General features: G+C 39.0%; 1 pseudogene; it reads left to right on the top strand.

Moving 5' to 3' along the window:
* The first annotated feature begins 6,696 nt into the window (after positions 1 to 6,696).
* LOC116582267 lies at positions 6,697 to 11,088 on the top strand (annotated as a pseudogene).
* Positions 11,089 to 22,598: the final 11,510 nt, after the last annotated feature.

Raw genomic sequence — 22,598 nt, 5'->3', positions numbered from 1 at the left:
GTCATAGGCTAGGCCTATTTTCAACTTTTTGAAGAATTTTGATACTATTTTCCAGAGTGACTGCACCAGCTTGCATTCCCACCAACAGCATAAGAGTTCCACTTTCTCACATCCTCACCAATATTTGTTTCCTGTCTTATTAATTTTTGCCATTCTAACTGGAGAAAGTTGGTTATCTGATTGTGGTTTTGATTTATATTTCCCTGATGGCAAGTGACGTGGAAGTTTTTTTCATGTGTCTGTTTGCCATTTGTATGTCTTCTTTGGAGAAGTGTTCATGTCTTCTGCTCACTTTTAGACTGGGTTATTTGTTCTTTGAGTATTGAGTTTGATAAGTTATTTATACATCTTGGATACCAGCCTTTTATCTGTAATGTTATTTGCAAATATCTTCTCCCATTCTCCCATTTTGTTGTTGCATTGATTCTAAGGTGGATTAGTCCTAGTGGAAAAATGTCTCCAGTGAGCTAGGGCCAGGGTTTGGCATATATGGTTCTGGACTCCTTTAGGTGGTATTCTTTTGCTCCCTGAAGTTTTCCAGAACTCATGAGACAGATGAATATGGCTGTGCCAGGGTCTCTAGCTAGGAATTGAAAATGTGCCCTGTACTCTTCAGTAAGCCCTCAAAGAATAGCAATCAATCACTCTGGTCTCCCTGGTTTCTGTCAGAACTCTGTGTTCTCCCTGCTTGTGACTGAGAGTTTTTATCTCAGACATGTGACTGAGTTTCAAAACTACAAATTTTAGAGACTTCCAAGTTGAGAACCTGTACTGTTACTCCCAGGGGAGGAACATGTTGCTATGCTTCTGCCTTTTTCTGAACCCTTCCCAAGAAAGCGGTCTCATGACCATGCAGTGGTTCACAGTTTACAGCAACACAGAACAGAAAGCTGGCACCTAGGCTCACAGGCCTCAGCTGTCTTCCCTAATCCTATGCCAGGGAACTGTGCCACATTTCAGGCACCACCCATTCTTCTTGTGATGCTGGAGATCTTGAGACTACTCTGTCACACCTGGGACTTCTCCCTGCTTCACCACCTGAGCACCTTTAAGCCAGGCACATACCCCACTACAGTAGACTTGGAAAAGTTCTGGTTTTCTACTCTGATGCTTATAATACCTTGTGGTTGCCCACCTTAAACAAGCTCCCTCCCCTCCACCATTTCCTCAGCTATACCACCTCAGATCAAGTCTCTGACTTTCCAACCTTCCAAATGATGGTCCTTTTCCTACTGGTCAACTTGTAGCATTTGTTTTCTCAGATCTCTGACTGATTTCTTGTGCTTTCACTAGGATTTGCTAACTATCTAGTTGTATTTGAAGGACAAGACAAACTTAGTGTTCCCCTACTTCCCCACTATCCTAACTCCTCCCATGGAAGACTTTTGATTACTGATTTAATTTCCTGCTGGTTATTGATCTTTTCACTTTTTTTTTTTTTTTTTTTTTACTTCTTCCTGTTTCGGTTTTGGTAGTTTATATGTTTCTAGGAATTTATTTCTTCTAGATTGCCCAATTTGTCAACATGAAATTGTTTCATAATATTCTCTTATAATTGTTTGTATTTCTGTGGTTGGTCGTGATCTTTCCTTTCTCATTCGTGATTTTACTTGTTTGGGTCCTTTCTATGATTTTGATAAGTATGGCTCAGGGTTTATCAATTTTATTAATTCTTTTAAAGAACAATCTCCTGGTTTCATTGATCTGTTCTATTATTTGTTTGTTTTTTTTCTGTACCATTTGTTTCTGCTCTAATCTTTATTTCCCTTCTTCTACTGGCTTTAGGTTTCATTTCTTATCTTTTTCTAGCCTCTTTTGATGTATGTTTAGGCTGTGTATTTGAGAGTTTTCTTGCTTCTTGAGGTAGGCTTGTTATAATATATACTTCCCTCTTATGACCACTTTTGTTGCAGCCCAAGGAGTTTGGATTGTTGTGTTTTCACCTTTATTTGTTTCCATGCTGTTGGTCTTCTGGAGGATCTGCCCACTGATTTGGTTTTTGGTCACACTTGACTAAAAAAGCAGCACCTGCAGAGCTCAGGGGGGCAAGGCTTGGTGTAAGGGTCTTAGGCTGATAATGTTTGTGCTGTGTTGCTTAGTTAGTTTATACTGAGGGGCTGGGGAGAGAAATGGCACCAGCTCCCCCACCCCGTGTCTCTGGAGAGGGTGTTCATACGGCCTTTCCCAGGAAATACCTCCCAGAAGAGTGAATAATCTCCAATCATGTGTCCAAAACTTCCCTCAGATCTTTGCCTTGGCCCTGTATGTGCTCTGGGCTGTCTTCCCACCCAGCAGCACAGTGCACCTATGTTCTATCCCAGGCATGCCAGCTCAGTTTAAAAACTCCAATCTTTAGGGAGCTGGCATTGCCCAGAACTACACTGGTCCTCCAGGGGAGGTTGTCCCTGTGCTGTGATTCATGCAGATTTGTCTCAGGAGGGCAGTCACACTCAAGTGCAAGGGTATGGGATTTGGAATAAATCACTGCAAAGAACCATTGTGCAGGTTATCTGCTCTCAGCAGGTATCTCTGTGCCTATGCTGAAGGGCAGGTGAGGAAAATGTCACCTGCAGTCTCCTTTGTTCCCCAGAGAGGCAATGCTGCTTCTCTCAAATTCACTCCAAGAAGGGGGAGACTTCTCTACCAGTGTGTATCAGGCAATCTTCAGATTGTGCCCTCTGCCCCCTAGTTACCTGCCTGCCTTCTCTACAGGAGCTCTGCAGTACTCTCAGGACTTTTATACCAGCCATACCACAGACCTCTAAAATTTTGAGACCGGCTGGTTGCAGAAAACTCACAAAAATCAGCCCCTCTCGTTTTTCCCCATCAATGTCTTTAGAGAAGTGTTTTCCTTGTGTGATCCCGTGTGGTCCTCTCTGTCTCTCGCCTGTCTCTGTGACCAGGGATCCCTCCTGCAGAAAGATGCAGCACCCTTCTTCCCTTTCTTCCCCAAAGTAAATCTCTGCACCTCCTACCTACCTCAATGTGGCCTTTTGTCTCCCTCTAGTTGTGCAATTTAGTCTGTCAGTCCTCAGATCAATGTCTTGGGTATTCAGAATGATTTGATGTTTATCTAGCTGTGTTCGAGGGACAATGCAATGTTAAAGCCCTCCAACTATTCCACCACCTTAGCTTCTTCTACCTCATGACTTATTTATTTTATAACTAGAAGTTTGTATCTTTTCACTTCCTTTATCTATCTGGCCCACCCCTTTCTTCTGCCTCTGGGAACCACCAATCTGTTGTCTGCATCTATGAGTTTGGTAAGGTATCTATCTCTTTGTTTGTTTTTTAATTCCACGTGTATTTGAGATCACATGGTATCTGTTTTTCTCCTGTCTGACTTATTTGACTTAGCATTACACTCTCTAGGTCCATCAATATTGTTAAAGATAGCAAGGTTTCATGCTTTTTTTTATTGTTGAGTAGTATTCCGTTGTGTGTGTGTGTGTGTGTGTGTGTGTGTGTACACACATATATGTGTATATATACACATATTTATATGTGTATATATATCTATATATGTATATAGATATATCTGTATACAAATATCTCCACACCATTTATTTTTCCATTCATCCATTGATGCATATTTGTGTTGTTTTCATATCTTGGCTATTATAAATAATATAAATAATATTGCATTGAACACAGGTACATATATCTTTTCATGTTAGTGTTTTTGTTTTCTTTGGATAAATACCCACTAGTGAAATTTTTGGGTCATATGGCAACTCTATTTTTAATTTTTTGAGGACCATCTATGGTAGACATCTTTTTTTTAAATAAATTAATTTATTTATTTTCAGAAAAACAGTATTCATTATTTTTCCACCACACCCAGTGCTCCATGCAATCCGTGCCCTCCATAATACCCACCACCCAGTACCCCAACCTCCCACCCCCCCGCCACTTCAAAACCCTCAGATTGTTTTTTGGAGTCCATAGTCTCTCGTGATTCACCTCCCCTTCCAATTTACCCCAACTCCCTTCTCCTCTCTAACACCCCTTGTCCTCCATGCTATTTGTTATGCTCCACAAATAAGTGAGACCATATGATAATTGACTCTCTCTGCTTGACTTATTTCACTCAGCATAATCTCTTCCAGTCCCGTCCATGTTGCTACAAAAGTTGGGTATTCATCCTTTCTGATGGAGGCATAATACTCCATAGTGTATATGGACCACATCTTCCTTATCCATTCGTCCGTTGAAGGGCATCTTGGTTCTTTCCATAGTTTGGCGACCGTGGTCATTGCTGTTATAAACATTGGGGTACAGATGGCCCTTCTTTTCACAACATCTGTATCTTTGGGGTAAATACCCAGGAGTGCAATGGCAGGGTCATAGGGAAGTTCCATTTTTAATTTCTTGAGGAATCTCCACACTGTTCTCCAAAGAGGCTGCACCAACTTGCATTCCCACCAACAGTGTAAGAGGGTTCCCCTTTCTCCACATCCTCTCCAACACATGTTGTTTCTTGTTTTGTTAATTTTGGCCATTCTAACTGGTGTAAGGTGATATCTCAATGTGGTTTTAATTTCATGGTAGACATCTTAATGTGTGTTAGGGATCGTTTTATTGTGGTTTACATTTGCATCTCCCTAATGACTAGTGATATTAAGCATTTTTTCCTGTCCTTATTGGATACTTGTGTGTCTTCTGTGGAAAAATGCCTTTTTGAATCTGACCATTTTAAAATTTAGTTATATATCTTTTTTTATTACTGAGTTATAAGTTTTCTTTGATATTCTGGATATCAGACTCATCAATTGTACAATTTGCATTCTGTAGGTTATTTTTTCACTTTTAAAAATTTTTTCACTTTTATGATAGAGTTCATTCATCCACAAATTTTTAAAATTTAGATGAAGTCTAATTAATCTTTTTGTTGTTGTTTTGCTTTGAATGTCATATCTCTGGAACCATTACCAAATTCAATGTGATAAAGACGTACTCTTTTTTTTTTTTTTTAGTAAGTGTGTTGTAGATTTAGATATTATTGAGTTAATTTTGACATATGGTGGAAGGTAGAGATCTAACTTATTTTTTTTCATATAGATATTCAGTTGTTTTCAGCATTAGTTTTTGGAGATACTGTTTCCCACCCGCACTGAATGGTTTTGGCACCCTTGTTAATAATCAGTTGACCACAAACACATGGATTTATATCTGTACTCTTCATTTTGGTATGTTTAATGGTGTCCCGCATGTCTCTGAGCCTCTGTTCATTTTTAATTTTTTTTCCTTTTATGTGTCTCAGAATGAGCAATCCCAATACATCAACTTTATCAATTATTTCTTCAGCCTGCTCAAATATTCTGTTGAGCCCCTCTAGTGCCTTTTTTTAAAAAAAAAATTCAGATACTGCACTTTTCAACCTCTTAATTTCTTTTTTTTAAATTTCTTTTTATTTTTTTTTTAATTTTTTAATTTTTTTATTTTTTTATTTCCAGCATAACAGTATTCATTATTTTTGCACCACACCCCGTGCTCCATGCAATCCGTGCCCTCTATAATACCCACCACCTGGTACCCCAACCTCCCACCCCCCCCGCCACTTCAAAACCCTCAGATTGTTTTTCAGAGTCCATAGTCTCTCATGGTTCACCTCCCCTTCCAATTTCCCCCAACTCCCTTCTCCACTCTAAGTCCCCATGTCCTCCATGCTATTTGTTATGCTCCACAAATAAGTGAAACCATATGATAATTGACTCTCTCTGCTTGACTTATTTCACTCAGCATAATCTCTTCCAGTCCCGTCCATGTTCAACCTCTTAATTTCTATTTGACTCTTTTAAAAAATTTCTACCTCTTTACTGATATTTTTTATGAGATACCAATCTCATAATTTTCTCATTTTTTCCCAATTTTTTATTTAAATTCCAGTTTGTTAACACACAGTGTGATATTAGTTTCAGGTGTAGAATTTAGTGATTCATCGCTGATCTACAACACCCAGTGTTCATCACAACAAGTGTCCTCCTTAATCCCTATCACCTATTTAACCCATCCCCCTGCCCACCCCACCTCCAATAACCCTCAGTTTTTTCTCTGTAGATAAGAGTTTGTTTCCTGGACTTCATCTCTCCCTCGACCGCATTCATCTGTTTTGTTTCTGAATTTCCACATATGAGTGAAATTATATGGTATTTATCTTTCTCTGACTAACTTATTTCACTTAGCATAATACTCTATTTCTCCATCTATGTCATTGCAAATGGAAAGATTTCAGGTTTTTATGGCTGAGTAATATCCCACTTTGTGTATATATACACCACATCTTCTTTATCCACTCATCAGTTGATGGACATTTTCTTTAGTTCTTTAGAAATGATTTTCTTATTTCTCTGTGTATCGCTTATTATTTTCTGTGTAAGGAACACACTTTCCTTATTTATTTGCATGCCTTATAATTTCGTTGGAAACAGTATATTTTAAATAATACAATCTGAAAAATTTTGCAGATCAAATTTTCTGTTCCTAGGATTTATTGTTTTCGTTATTTCTGATAGCAGTGTATCTTGTTTGTTGAGTGACTTTTTGAAACTAATTCTGTATACTCTGTATTTTGTCATGTGTGCAGTCACTAAAGTCTCCGTTCCATTAGTTTAGGTTGGGTAATTATTGCAGAAATATTTCCTTACATGTCTGTAATCAATAGGTCTCCCAGGAGTTCTGTGTACATGTTTGTGCATGCCTTCACCATTCAAACAGGAGTTGACAATTCCTTCATCTTTACTTCCTGCTTGCACAGAGCTTCAAAGTCAGCCAGAGGTAAGGACTCTGCTTCTTTGGTTGGTATCCACACAACCCTGGGCATATGCACATGTGTATGTATATGTGTGGTCTTCTAGGTTACCAGGAATACGGTAAATCTTTCAGTTTCTTTTTTTTTTCTTGAAGATTTATTTATGTATTTGAGAGCAAGAAAGGGAGGTGGGAGGGGCAGGGAGAAAGGCAAAGAGAAACTTAAACACACTCTGCACCAAGCAGGGTGTCAGATGCATGACTGAGTTCATGACCTGAGCTGAAACTGAGTCAAATACTAAACCTACTACACCACCCAGGCACCCCTATTAGAAATTTTCAAATCCCAAATGGAAATGTCCTTTCTGAGCTTTTCCTTCTAACATTTTTTATTATCCTATTTTTTGCAACATTGTTTTTTTTAATAACATTTTTATTTATTTGAGAATGAGAGGGGAAGAGAAAGAGAATGAGCAGTGAGGGGTGGGGATGCAGAGGAAGAAGCAGACTCCCTGCTGAGCAGGGAGCCTGGACTGGGGCTTGATTCCAGGACCCTGGAATCATGACTTGAGCCAAAGGCAGGTGCTCAACTTACTGAGCCACCCAAGCACCCCTGCAACATTGTTTGATTAATGATATTGAATTCCTTTCCATGTGCTTATTTGTCATTTATATATCTTCTTTGGAGAATAGTGTATTCAAGTCCTCTGACCATTTTTTAATTAGTTTGCTTATGATTTGTTGACTTCATAAGAGTTTTTTATATATTTTGGGTATGAACCCCTTATCAATAATGCATATATTTTCCCATTATGTAGGTTGCCTTTCACTTCATTGTGTCCTTTGATGCATAGAATTATAAAATTATAAAATTATAAAATTTCAATATAGTGCATTTATCTGTTTTAATTTTGGTTACCTATGGTTTTTGGGTTGAATTAATAAAATTGTTCCTCTATTCCCCACTCCATCATATACCCAATGATTTCTTCTAAGAATTTTATAATTTTAGCTTTTATATTTTACATTTTGCATGTGGTTTTAGGTAAGAGTCCAACTTAATTACTTTGCCTTTGGATATCCAGTTTTTCAATGTAATTTGTTGAAAAGATTGTCCTTTCTCCATTGTATGGTGTTAGTACCTTTGTTGAAAATTATTTGAGCATTTATGCAATAGTTTATTTCTTAGCTTTTTATTCTACTGCATTGGTCTATATAAATGTCTTTAAGTTAGTATCATAAACCTTTATGTTAATGTTACTTTGTAATGTATTGAATTCAGGAAACATGGGATCACTGACTACATTATTTTTCAAGACTATTTTGGGATCTGTTGATATCCTTGATATTGAAATTTAGAACGGATTTTTCTATTTTTGTAAAAAAGACCACTGGGATTTTGATAAATGTTGCATTAAATCTGTATATTACTTAGTGTACTATTTATATTTTTTCAATCTTTATTAAGATATAACTAATATATAGCACTGTATAAGGTATAGAGCATAATGACTTCAATTTCATATATTAAAAAAAATTACCAAAATAAGTTTAGTTAACATCATAAAATATAGATATAAAAAACGAAGAAAAATTCCCTTGTGATGAGAGGTCTTGGAATTTCCTTCTTAACAACTTTCAAAAGTAGCATAATGTTAAATATAGCCATGATGTACACTACATCCCCAGTACTTATTTACCTTATACATGGAAGTTTGTACTATTTGGTACCTTCTTCACACATCCCCAGTTACCACCCCCGACACTATAATCACAAATCTGAACTATTTTTTATTAAAGATTTTATTTATTTATTTGACAGACAGAGATCACAAGTAGGCAGAGAGGCAGGCAGAGAGAGAGGAGGAAGCAGGTTCCCCACGGAGCAGAGAGCCCAATGTGGGGCTCAATCCCAGGACCCTGGGATCATGACCTGAGCCCAAGGCAGAGGCTTTAACCCACTGAGCCACTCAGACGCCCCTGAACTATTTTTATATATTTTTATTTTGTTTTCCAGATCCTATATACAAATAAAGTCATATACCGTTTGTCTGACAAGTTTCACTTACTGTAATGCCTTGAGGTCTATTCTTATTGTCACAAATATCATGATTTCCTTCTTATTGTCCTAAATATTACACTGTATATATACCACAATTTCCTTATCCATTCACTGATGGACATTTTTTTTTTTCTTTCAAGATTTCACTTAAATTTTAGTTAGTTAACATATAGTGTAGTATTAGTTTCAGGGATAGAATTCAATGATTCATCACTCGCATATAACACTCAGTGCCCATTACAGCAAGTTCCAATCTTAATATCCATCATCCATTTACCCCGCCTCTCCACCTCCCCTCCAACAACCCTCAGTTTGTTTCCTTCTGTTAAGAGTCTCTTATGAGGCTGCTTGGTAACAATGGGGAAGATAATGGCTGCCTGAGCAACGTCTCCGAGCAGGCGCTGGGCTAGAGGCGGGTCTCCACCAGCGACTCATTGGAGGTGGGCTTGAGAGCAGCTGCAAGGAAGGCGCGCAGGAGTCAGATGGACCGATTGGATCGGGAAGAAGCTTTCTATCAATTTGTAAATTACCTGAGTGAAGAAGATTATAGACTTATGAGGGATAACAATTTGCTAGGCTCCCCAGGTGAAAGTACTGAGGAAGAGTTGCTGAGAAGACTACAACATATTAAAGAGGGCCCAGCACCACAAAACTCAGATGAAAATAGAGGTGGAGACTCTTCAGATGATGTGTCCAATGGTGACTCTATAATAGACTGGCTTAACTCCATCAGACAAACTGGAAATACAACAAGAAGTGGTCAAAGAGGAAACCAATCTTGGAGAGCAGTGAGCCGGACTACCCCAGACAGTGGTGATTTCAGATTTCAGTTTAGAGATCAACGTTAACCGTAATGATGGGAGTCAAAATCCAGAGAATGAAAATGAGCCATCTGCAAGACATTCTGGTGGAGAAAATACAGACAACAGTAGCTAAAGGCACGTGGAAAATCCACGATCTGAATCAACATCTGCAAGGCCATCTAGATCAGAACGAAATTCAACTGAGACATTAATGGGAGAAGTCGCACCCACCAGAGGTCAGAGAAGGGCAAGAAGCAGGAGCCCAGACCATCGGAGAACTCGAGCGAGAGCTGAAAGAAGTAGGTCACCTCTGCATCTAATGAGTGAAATTCCACGGAGATCTCATCATAGTATCTCATCTCAGACTTTTGAGCATCCTTTGGTAAATGAGACTGAGGGAAGTTCTAGAACCCAACACCATGTGACATTGAGACAGCAAATAAGTGGACCTGATTTGCTAAGTAGAGGTCTTTTTGCAGCTTCTGGAACAAGAAATGCCTCACAAGGAGCAGGTTCTTCAGACACAACCAGCAGTGGTGAATCTGCAGGATCAGGACAGAGACCTCCAACCATAGTCCTTGATCTGCAAGTAAGAAGAGTTCGTCCTGGAGAGTACCGGCAGAGAGATAGCATAGCTAGCAGAACTCGGTCAAGGTCTCAGATGCCAAACGATACTGTCACTTATGAAAGTGAATGAGGAGGATTTAGGCGTACATTTTCACATTCCGAAAAGGCAGATGTGAGAACCTATGTCAGTACCATCAGAATTCCAATTCGTAGAATCTTTAATACTGGTTTAAGTGAGACTACATCTGTTGCAATTCAGACCATGTTAAGGCAGATAATGACAGGTTTTGGTGAGTTAAGCTACTTTATGTACAGTGATAGTGATTCCGAGCCCAGTGGCTCGGTCTCAAGTCAAAATGTGGAAAGGGCAGAGTCATGGAATGGAAGAGGGGGTTCTGGTGGTAGTAGCAGTTCTGGTTCCAGTTCCAGTTCCAGTTCCAGTTCAGTTCCAGTTCCAGTCCTAGCTCCAGTTCCAGTGGTGAAAGTTCAGAGACTAGCTCAGAGGTGTTTGAAGGCAGTAATGAAGGAAGCTCATCATCAGGCTCATCAGGTGCCAGACGAGAGGGTCGACACAGGGCCCTGGTAACATTTGATGAAAGTGGCTCTTTGCCCTTCCTTAGTCTGGCTTAGTTTTTCCTCTTAAATGAGGATGGTGATGACCAACCTAGAGGACTCACCAAAGAACAGATTGACAACTTGGCAATGAGAAGTTTTGGTGAACACGATGCATTAAAAACCTGTAGTGTTTGCATTACAGAATACACAGAAGGCAACAAACTTCATAAACTACCTTGTTCCCATGAGTTCCATTTCCACTGCATCGATCGCTGGTTGTCTGAGAATTCTACCTGTCCTATTTGTCGCGGAGCAGTGTTAGCTTCTGGTAACAGAGAAAGCATTGTGTAATTAAGTTCTGAACTCTCAGCTATGTAGCTGGTATTGTGATGGGCAAAGAAGAATCACTTGCTTTCTGCCCACTTTTTGAGTGGTGCTTAAATGTAAAGTAGCAACCTGAATTGAGTCATTGCTTTCTGAGTGAATCATTGTCCTTTTTCCAGTTTCTGTTCCAGAATAAAAGGAAATATTGAAAAAGCAAAAAAAAAAAAAAGTCTTATGATTTGCTTCCTTCTCTGTTTTTTTTTTAAAATTTTTTATTTTTTATAAACATATATTGTTATCCCCGGGGGTACAGGTCTGTGAATCACCAGGTTTACACACTTCACAGCACTCACCAAAGCACAAACCCTCCCCAATGTCCATAATCCCACCCCCTTCTCCCAAACCCCCTCCCCCCAGCAACCCTCAGTTTGTTTTGTGAGATTAAGAGTCACTTATGGTTTGTCTCCCTCCCAATCCCATCTTGTTTCATTGATTCTTCTCCTACCCACTTAAGCCCCCATGTTGCATCACCACTTCCTCATATCAGGGAGATCATATGATAGTTGTCTTTCTCTGCTTGACTTATTTCACTAAGCATGATACACTCTAGTTCCATCCATGTTGTCGCAAATGGCAAGATTTCATTTCTTTTGATGGCTGCATAGTATTCCATTGTGTATATATACCACATCTTCTTGATCCATTCATCTGTTGATGGACATCTAGGTTCTTTCCATAGTTTGGCTATTGTGGACATTGCTGCTATAAACATTCGGGTGCACATGCCCCTTTGGATCACTACGTTTGTATCTTTAGGGTAAATACCCAATAGTGCAATTGCTGGGTCATAGGGCAGTTCTATTTTCAACCTTTTGAGGAACCTCCATGATGTTTTCCAGAGTGGCTGCACCAGCTTGCATTCCCACCAACAGTGTAGGAGGGTTCCCCTTTCTCCGCATCCTCGCCAGCATCTGTCATTTCCTGACTTGTTGATTTTAGCCATTCTGACTGGTGTGAGGTGATATCTCATTGTGGTTTTGATTTGGATTTCCCTGATGCCGAGTGATATGGAGCACTTTTTCATGTGTCTGTTGGCCATCTGGATGTCTTCTTTGCAGAAATGTCTGTTCATGTCCTCTGCCCATTTCTTGATTGGATTATTTGTTCTTTGGGTGTTGAGTTTGCTAAGTTCTTTATAGATTCTGGACACTAGTCCTTTATCTGATATGTCGTTTGCAACTATCTTCTCCCATTCTGTCAGTTGTCTTTTGATTTTGTTAACTGTTTCCTTTGCTGTGCAAAAGCTTTTGATCTTGATGAAATCCCAATAGTTCATTTTTGCCCTTGCTTCCCTTGCCTTTGGCGTTGTTCCTAGGAAGATGTTGCTGCGGCAGAGGTTGAAGAGGTTGCTGCCTGTGTTCTCCTCAAGGATTTTGATGGATTCCTTTCGCACATTGAGGTCCTTCATCCATTTTGAGTCTATTTTTGTGTGTGGTGTAAGGAAATGGTCCAATTTCATTTTTCTGCATGTGGCTGTCCAATTTTCCCAGCACCATTTATTGAAGAGGCTGTCTTTTTTCCATTGGACATTCTTTCCTGCTTTGTCGAAGATTAGTTGACCATAGAGTTGAGGGTCTATTTCTGGGCTCTCTATTCTATTCCATTGATCTATGTGTCTGTTTTTGTGCCAGTACCATGCTGTCTTGATGATGACAGCTTTGTAATAGAGCTTGAAGTCCGGAATTGTGATGCCACCAACGTTGGCTTGCTTTTTCAATATCCCTTTGGCTATTCGAGGTCTTTTCTGGTTCCATATAAATTTTAGCATTATTTGTTCCATTTCTTTGAAAAAGATGGATGGTACTTTGATAGGAATTGCATTAAATGTGTAGATTGCTTTAGGTAGCATAGACATTTTCACAATATTTATTCTTCCAATCCAGGAGCATGGAACATTTTTCCATTTCTTTGTGTCTTCCTCAATTTCTTTCATGAGTACTTTATAGTTTTCTGAGTATAGATTCTGTGTCTCTTTGGTTAGGTTTATTCCTAGGTATCTTATGGTTTTGGATGCAATTGTAAATGGGATTGACTCCTTAATTTCTCTTTCTTCTGTCTTGCTGTTGGTGTAGAGAAATGCAACTGATTTCTGTGCATTGATTTTATATCCTGACACTTTACTGAATTCCTGTATAAGTTCTAGCAGTTTTGGAGTGGAGTCTTTTGGGTTTTCCACATATAGTATCATATCATCTGTGAAGAGTGATAATTTGACTTCTTCTTTGCCGATTTGGATGCCTTTAATTTCCTTTTGTTGTCTGATTGCTGAGGCTAGGACCTCTAGTACTATGTTGAATAGCAGTGGTGATAATGGACATCCCTGCCGTGTTCCTGACCTTAGCGGAAAAGCTTTCAGTTTTTCTCCATTGAGAATGATATTTGCAGTGGGTTTTTCATAGATGGCTTTGATGATATTGAGGTATGTGCCCTCTATCCCTACACTTTGAAGAGTTTTGATCAGGAAAGGATGCTGTACTTTGTCAAATGCTTTTTCAGCATCTATTGAGAGTATCATATGGTTCTTGTTCTTTCTTTTATTGATGTGTTGTATCACATTGACTGATTTGCGGATGTTGAACCAACCTTGCAGCCCTGGAATAAATCCCACTTGGTCGTGGTGAATAATCTTTTTAATGTACTGTTGAATCCTATTGGCTAGTATTTTGTTGAGTATTTTCGCATCTGTGTTCATCAAGGATATCGGTCTATAGCTCTCTTTTTTGGTGGGATCCTTGTCTGGTTTTGGGATCAAGGTGATGCTGGCCTCATAAAATGAGTTTGGAAGTTTTCCTTCCATTTCTATTTTTTGGAACAGTTTCAGGAGAATAGGAATTAGTTCTTCTTTAAATGTTTGGTAGAATTCCCCCGGGAAGCCGTCTGGCCCTGGGCTTTTGTTTGTTTGGAGATTTTTAATGACTGTTTCAATCTCCTTACTGGTTATGGGTCTGTTCAGGCTTTCTATTTCTTCCTGGTTCAGTTGTGGTAGTTTATATGTTTCTAGGAATGCATCCATTTCTTCCAGATTGTCAAATTTATTGGCGTAGAGTTGCTCATAGTATGTTCTTATAATAGTTTGTATTTCTTTGGTGTTAGTTGTGATCTCTCCTCTTTCATTCATGATTTTATTTATTTGGGTCCTTTCTCTTTTCTTTTTGATAAGTCGGGCCAGGGGTTTATCAATTTTATTAATTCTTTCAAAGAACCAGCTCCTAGTTTTGTTGATTTGTTCTATTGTTTTTTTGGTTTCTATTTCATTGATTTCTGCTCTGATCTTTATGATTTCTCTTCTCCTGCTGGGCTTAGGGTTTCTTTCTTGTTCTTTCTCCAGCTCCTTTAGGTGTAGGGTTAGGTTGTGTACCTGAGACCTTTCTTGTTTCTTGAGAAAGGCTTGAACCGCTATATATTTTCCTCTCAAGACTGCCTTTGTTGTGTCCCACAGATTTTGAACTGTTGTATTTTCATTATCATTTGTTTCCATGAATTTTTTCAATTCTTCTTTAATTTCCCGGTTGACCCATTCATTCTTTAGAAGGATGCTGTTTAGTCTCCATGTATTTGGGTTCTTTCCAAACTTCCTTTTGTGGTTGAGTTCTAGCTTTAGATTATTGTGGTCTGAAAATATGCAGGGAATGATCCCAGTCTTTTGATACCAGTTGAGTCCTGATTTAGGACCGAGGATGTGATCTATTCTGGAGAATGTTCCATGTGCACTAGAAAAGAATGTATATTCTGTTGCTTTGGGATGAAATGTTCTGAATATATCTGTGATGTCCATCTGGTCCAGTGTGTCGTTTAAGGCCTTTATTTCCTTGCTGATCTTTTGCTTGGATGACCTGTCCATTTCAGTGAGGGGAGTGTTAAAGTCCCCTACTATTATTGTATTATTGTTTATGTGTTTCTTTGAATTTGTTATTAATTGGTTTATATAGTTGGCTGCTCCCACGTTGGGGGCATAGATATTTAAAATTGTTAAATCTTCTTGTTGGACAGACCCTTTGAGTATGATATAGTGTCCTTCCTCATCTGTTATTATAGTCTTTGGCTTAAAATCTAATTGATCTGATATAAGGATTGCCACTCCTGCTTTCTTCTGATGTCCATTAGCATGGTAAATTCTTTTCCACCCCCTCACTTTAAATCTGGAGGTGTCTTCGGGCTTAAAATGAGTTTCTTGGAGGCAACATATAGATGGGTTTTGTTTTTTTATCCATTCTGATACCCTGTGTCTTTTGACAGGGGCATTTAGCCCATTAACATTCAGGGTAACTATTGAGAGATATGAATTTAGTGCCATTGTATTGCCTGTAAGGTGACTGTTACTGTATATGGTCTCTGTTCCTTTCTGATCTACCACTTGTAGGCTCTCTCTTTGCTTAGAGGACCCCTTTCAATATTTCCTGTAGAGCTGGTTTGGTATTTGCAAATTCTTTCAGTTTTTGTTTGTCCTGGAAGCTTTTAATCTCTCCTTCTATTTTGAATGATAGCCTAGCTGGATATAGTATTCTTGGCTGCATGTTTTTCTCGTTAGTGCTCTGAAAATATCATGCCAGCTTTTTCTGGCCTGCCAGGTCTCTGTGGATAAGTCAGCTGCCAATCTAATATTTTTACCATTGTACGTTACAGACTTCTTTTCCCGGGCTGCTTTCAGGATTTTCTCTTTGTCACTGAGACTTGTAAATTTTACTATTAGGTGATGGGGTGTGGGCCTATTCTTATTGATTTTGAGGGGCATTCTCTGAACCTCCTGAATTTTGATGCTCGTTCCCTTTGCCATATTGGGGAAATTCTCCCCAATAATTCTCTCCAGTATACCTTCTGCTCCCCTCTCTCTTTCTTCTTCTTCTGGAATCCCAATTATTCTAATGTTGTTTCGTCTTATGGTGTCACTTATCTCTCGAATTCTCCCCTCGTGGTCCAGTAGCTGTTTGTCCCTCTTTTGCTCAGCTTCTTTATTCTCTGTCATTTGGTCTTCTATATCACTAATTCCTTCTTCTGCCTCATTTATCCTAGCGGTGAGAGCCTCCATTTTTTATTGCACCTCATTAATAGCTTTTTTGATTTCAACTTGGTTAGATTTTAGTTCTTTTATTTCTCCAGAAAGGGCTTTTATATCTCTCGAGAGGGTTTCTCTAATATCTTCCATGCCTTTTTCGAGCCCGGCTAGAACCTTGAGAATTGTCATTCTGAACTCTAGATCTGACATATTACCAATGTCTGTATTGATTAGGTCCCTAGCCTTCGGTACTGCCTCTTGTTCTTTTTTTTGTGTTGAATTTTTCCGTCTTGTCATTTTGTCCAGATAAGAGTATATGAAGGGGCAAGTAAAGTACTAAAAGGGTGGCACCAACCCCAGGAAAATATGCTTTAACCAAATTAGAAGAGATCTAAAATCATGAGGGGGGAGAAAGGGGATAAAAAGAGGTTCAAAAAGGAAGAAAGAAAGAAAGAAAAAAAAAAAGAAGAAGAAAGAAAAAAAAAAAAGAAAAGAAAAGAATTTAAAAAAAAGAGAAAACACCTTTCAGAAAGTGGCTGTTTTTCTGTTTCCAGAATTGCTGTTCTTCTTCTCTTCGATCTGCCGATGGATTTTCAGGTGTTTGCAATCTTTAGATAAGCTATCTAGCTGATCTCCGGCTAGCTGAAGTAGTCTCAGCCTGCTACTTCTCCGCCATCTTGACTCCTCCCTTCAGGGACTTCTTTTTGACAGAAACCGTTCACCCTCCCGGACAAGGTGACCCGGCCTGTGCGCCCAGGTGGCCGCCGGCGCGTCTCCGGAGCCGCAAGCGTGCGGGGCGCCCAACGGTGCGGCGCCCGCCTCTGCTCCCCAGCTCCCCAGCTCTCTCCTCCTCTGCCCTCCCCCCTCCCGGCCTCCCCTCCGCGCGGCTCTCCGCCCTGCGCTAGCCTCCCGCGCCCCTTGCTGAAGCGCGGGGCTAGGGGCAGCGGCGGCAGCCCAGGGCAGCCGGGAGCTCACGCGTGGCGGCAACCGGGCGGAGCCGGGCCCTCCAGCCCCTGGGAAAGGAAAGGGTCTCCTTCTCTGTTTTTATCATATTTTATTTTTCCTTCCCTTTCACTGATGGATATTTAATTTGTTTCCATGTCTAGGGTACATAAGACTGCAATGAACAGGAGCATGCCAATGTCTGATATTTTTTCAACATAATGTATTCATTTCCTTCAGCTATTTCCTCAGAAGTGCAATTACTGTATTGTATGGTAGTTCCTTTTGAATTTTTTCACTTTTATTGAGAAATAATAGACATAATCTTTGTATGTGTTTAAAGAATACATCACAATGGTTTGATACACATATATTGTGGAATTATTACTACAATACGTTTAGGTGGCTTCCATCTTTTCCTAAAGATGCAATGAGAAGAAAACAAAAACAGAAGGAAAAATTTTTAAAATCTTCCTGAAGAGAAGTCATGATTTACTCTAGTACTTTCATATATATCATACAACAGTGTTAGCTATAGTTATCACATTATATAATATATCCCTAGTAATCTAGTACTTACTTATTCTATATCTGGAAGTTTGAACCTTTCGAACACATTTTTATAATTACCCTTCTTTCAACCTCTGACTCTGGTAACCAAAAGTCAAAGAGATAATTGTTTATGGTTTCCTTGGGATTTTATTTCAGGTCTTACATACAGATCTTTAATCTAATTTGAGTTTATTTGTGTGTATGCTATAAGAAATTTAACACATTCATTATTTTTCATCTTGCTATCAGGTTTTTCCCAGCATTATATATTGTAGAGACCATCTTGCTCCATTACATATTCTTGCCTCCTTTGTCATAGATTAATTGAGCATACAAGCATGCATTTATTTTTGGGCTTTCTATTCTATCCCATTGATATGTGTATCTATTTTTGTGCTAGGACCACATATTATGACTACTACAGCTTAGTATATTTGGAAATCTGGGACTGTGAAACTGCCAGCTTTTTTCTTTTTTCTCTCTTTCTCAAGACTGCTTTGGCTATTCAACATCCTTTGTAGTTTCATGCAAATTTTAGTATTATTTGTTATAGTTTTTTGATGAATGTGGTTGGTTTCTTTTTTTAATTTTTTAATTCACTTTTTACATTATTATGTTCAGTTAGCTAACATATAATACATCATTAGTTTTTGATGTAGTATTCAGTGATTCATTAGTTGTGTATAACAGTGCTCATCACCACATGTGCCCTCCTTAATATCCATTACTCAATAACACCTTTCCCCCTCCCCTCTGTAAGCCTCAGTTAGGTTCCTGGAGTCCAGAGTCTCTCACAGTTTGTCTCCCTGACTGATTTCTTCTCTTTCAGTTTTCCCTCCCTTCCCCTGTGGTCCCTACACTATTTCATGTTCCAGATATGAGTGAAAACATAAGATAATGGACTTTCTCTGCTTGATTTATTTCACTTGGCATAATCCCCTTCAGTTCCATCCATGTTATGCAAATGGTAGGTATTCATCTTTTCTGATGGCTGAGTAAAATTCCATTGGATATATGAACCACATCTTCTTTATCCATTCATCCACTGAACAATATCTTGGCTCCTAAAACAGTTTAGCTATTGTGGTAATTGCTGCTATGAACATTGGGGTGCATGTGGCCCTCCTTTCCACGACATCTGTGACTTTGAGATAAATACCTAATAGTGCAATTAATGGGTCTCTTCTGTGTATAGCTGTCCAATTATCCAGCACCATTTACTGGAGATACTGTCTTTCTTCTATTTGCATATTTTTTTCTGCTTTGTCAAAGATTATTTGACCAAAGAGTTGAGAGTCCATATCTGGGCTCTCTACTCTGATCTATTGGTCTATATGTCTGTTTTTGTGTTAATACCATGCTGTCTTAGTGATTACAGCTTTGTAATAAAGCTTGAAATCATGCAATATGATGCCCCAAGCTTTGTTTTTCTTTTTCAACATTTCCCTAGTGATTCGGGGTCTTTTCTGGTTTCACACAAATGTTAGGATTGTTTGTTCCAGCACTTTGAAAAATGCCATTGGTAGTTTGATAGAGATGGCGTTGAAAGTTTAGATTGCTCTGGGTGGCATATATTTTTCTTTTTAACTTTATTTTTTCAGTGTTCCAAGATTCATTGTTTATGCACCACACTCAATGATCCATGCAATGCAATACATGCCCTGCTTATTACCTACCATCAGGTTCACCCAACCCCCCACCTTTCTCCCCTACAAAACCCTCAGTTTGTTTCCCAGAGTCCACAGTCTCTCATGGTTCATCTCCCCACCCTTCTCCTCTCCTCCTCCCAATGTCTTCCGTGTTATCCCTTATGCTCCTCAAGTAAGTGAAACCATATGATAACTGACTCTCTCTGCTTGACTTATTTCACCAGCATAATCTCTTTGAGTCCTGTCCATGTTGATACAAAAGTTGGGTATTCATCCTTTCTGATGGAGGCATAATATTCCATTGCATATATGGACCATATCTTCTTTATCCATTCATCTGTTGAAGAACATCATGGCTGTTTCCACAGTTTGGTGACCATGGCCATTGCTGCTATGAACATTGGGGTGCAGATGGCCCATCTTTTCACTCCATCTGTATCTTTGGGGTGCAGCATAGACATTTTAACGATGTTTATTCTTCCCATCCATGAGCATGGTATGTTTTTCCATCTTTTTGTGTCTTCTACAATTTCTTTCATGGGTGTTCTGTAGTTCCTAGATTGTATATGTTTTGCCTCTTTGTATAGGTTTATTACAAAATACCTTATGGTCTTTGGTGTGATTGTAAATCAAATTGATTCTCTAATTTCCCATTCTATAATTTCATTGTTAGTGCATAAGAAAGCAACTGATTTCTATGCATTGATTTCATATTCTGCCCCATGACTGAATTGCTGTATGAATTCTGGTAATTTAGGAGTGGAGGCTTTGGGTTTTCCATATAAAGTATCATGTCATCTGCGAAGAGGAGTTTGACCTCTTCTTTGTTAATTTGAATACATTTTATTTCTTTTTTTTGTCTGATTGCTGTTGCTAGGACTTCTAGTACTATGTTGAATGGTAGTGGTGAGAGTGGTATCGTTGTCATGTTCCTGATTGAGAATGGGAAGACTCTCAGCTTTTCTGCATTGAGAATGGTATTCGCTGTGGGTTTTCCATAGATATACTTAATGAAATTGAGGATTGTTTCATCTATCCCTATACTCTGAAGAGTTTTAATCAGGAAATGATGCTGTATTTTATCATGTGCCCTTTCTGTATCAATTGAGAGGACCATGTGGTCCTTCTCTCTTCTTTTATTGATTTGTTCTATCACATTGGTTGATCTGTGAATGTTGAACCAACCTTGCATCCCAGGGATAAGTCCCACCTGGTCCTGGTGGATAATCTTTTTAGTGTACTGTTGGATCCTGTTAGCTAGAATCTTGTTGAGAATTTTGGCATCCATATTCATTAGGGATATTGGTCTGGAATTCTCCCTTTTGTTGGGGTCCTTGCCTGACTTGGGTATCAGGGTTATGATAGCTTCATAGAAAGAGTCTGTAAGTTTTCTTCTCCTTCTATTTTTTTGAAACAGCTTTAGGAGAATAGGTATTATTTCTTCTTTGAATGTTTGGTAACCTTCCCCAGGGAATCCATCAGGTCCTGGAATCTTGTTATTTGGAAGGTTTTTCATCACTGCTTCCATCTCCTTACTAGTTATTGGTATATTCAGGTTGTCAATTTCTTCTTGCTTCAGTCTTGGAAGTTTATAGGTTTCCAAGAATGCATCCGTTTCTTCTAGGTTGCCCAACTTATTTGCATATAACTACTGATAATAATTTCTGATCATAGTTTCTATTTCCTTGGTGTTAGTCATAATCTCTCCCCTTTCATTCATAATCTCATTAGTTTGGGTCCTTTTTCTTTTCTTTTCAATTAGCCTGCCAGTGGTTGATAGCAATCTTATTAAATCGTTCAGGGAACCAGCTTCTAGTTTCATTCATGTGTTCTACCATATCTCTGGTTTCTAATTCATTCATCTCTGCTCTAAATGGATTATTTCCCTCCTCATGTGTGGGGTACACTTAATTTGTTGATTCTCCAGTTCTTTACATTGTAAAGAGGGCTTGTGTATTCAAAATTTTTGTATTTTTTTTAAGTGAGACTTGGATGGCTATGTACTTTCCCCTTAGGACTGCCTTTGCCATATCCCATAGGTTTGGGACTGAACTGCCTTCATTCTCATTGGTTTCCATGAATTGTTTCAGTTCTTCTTTGATCTCCTGGTTGATCCAAGCATTCTTAAACAAAGTGGTCTTTAGCTTCCAGGTGTTTGCATTTCTTCCAAACTTTTCCTTGTCGTTGAGCTCCAGTTTCAAAGTATTATGATCTGAGAATCTGCAAGGAATAATCTCAATCCTTTGGTATCAGTTGAGCCCTGATTTTTGTCCCAGTATGTGGTCTATTCTAGAGAAGGTTCCTTGTGTTCTTGAGAAGAATGAATATTCTGTTGTTTTAGGGTGGAGTGTTATGTATATATCTTTGAGGTCCATCCAGTCCAGTGTGCATTCAAAGTTCTTATTTCTTTGTTGATTTTCTCCTTAAATCATCTGTCTTTGCTGATAGTGGCATATTAAGATCCCCTACAGTTAACATATTCATATCAATATATCTTTTTCTTTGATTTACAGTTGGCTTACGAAGTTGGCTGCTCCCATGTTGGAGGCATAGATATTTACAATTGCTAGATCTTCTTGTTGGATAGACACTTTAAGAATGATACAGTGTCCTGGGGTGCCTGGGTGGCTCAGTGGGTTAAGCCTCTGCCTTTGGCTCAGGTCATGATCCCTGGGTCCTGGGATTGAGCCCTTGTTTATGTAGATTGTGTCTGTAAATTTCTGTTCTATATCAGTCTCGGAGTCTTTCTTCTTTTATGGACCGCCCCCCCCCCCAATATTTCTTGTAGTGCCGACTTGGTGGTCACATAATCTTTTAGTCTTTGCCAGTCTTGGAAGCTCTTTATCTCTCCATCCAGTCTAAATGTCAGCCTTTCCAGATAAAGTATTCTTGATTGCATGTTCTTCTCATTTAGTGCCCTGAATATGTCTTGCCAGCCCTTTCTGCTTTGCCAGGTTTCTGTGGACAGTTCTGACATTATTTTGATATTCTTCCCTCTGTAGTTAAGGAATCTCTTCCACCTAGCTGCCGTTAAGATGATTTCTCTGAATTTACGATTCGCAAACTTCACAATCTCATGTCTGGAGGTCTTTTTACCCTAGTTGATTCTGGGGGGCGTCCTTTCTGCATCTAGTACATGAACACTTGTTTCATTCCCCAGATTAGGGAAATTCTCAGCTAGGATTTACTCACCTATATCTTCTAGACCTCTCTCTCTCTTCACCCCATCAGGGATTCCAATAATTCTGACATTGGAATGTTTCATGGCATCATTTATTTCCTTAATTCTGCTTTCATGGCTTCTAAGCTCTTTGTTCCAGACCCCCTCCTGATCCTTCTTT

The sequence above is a fragment of the Mustela erminea genome, chromosome X (genome assembly GCF_009829155.1).
Source record: "Mustela erminea isolate mMusErm1 chromosome X, mMusErm1.Pri, whole genome shotgun sequence".
NCBI classification, from domain to species: Eukaryota; Metazoa; Chordata; class Mammalia; order Carnivora; family Mustelidae; genus Mustela; species Mustela erminea.
This window is presented reverse-complemented; position numbering and strand designations above follow the sequence as displayed.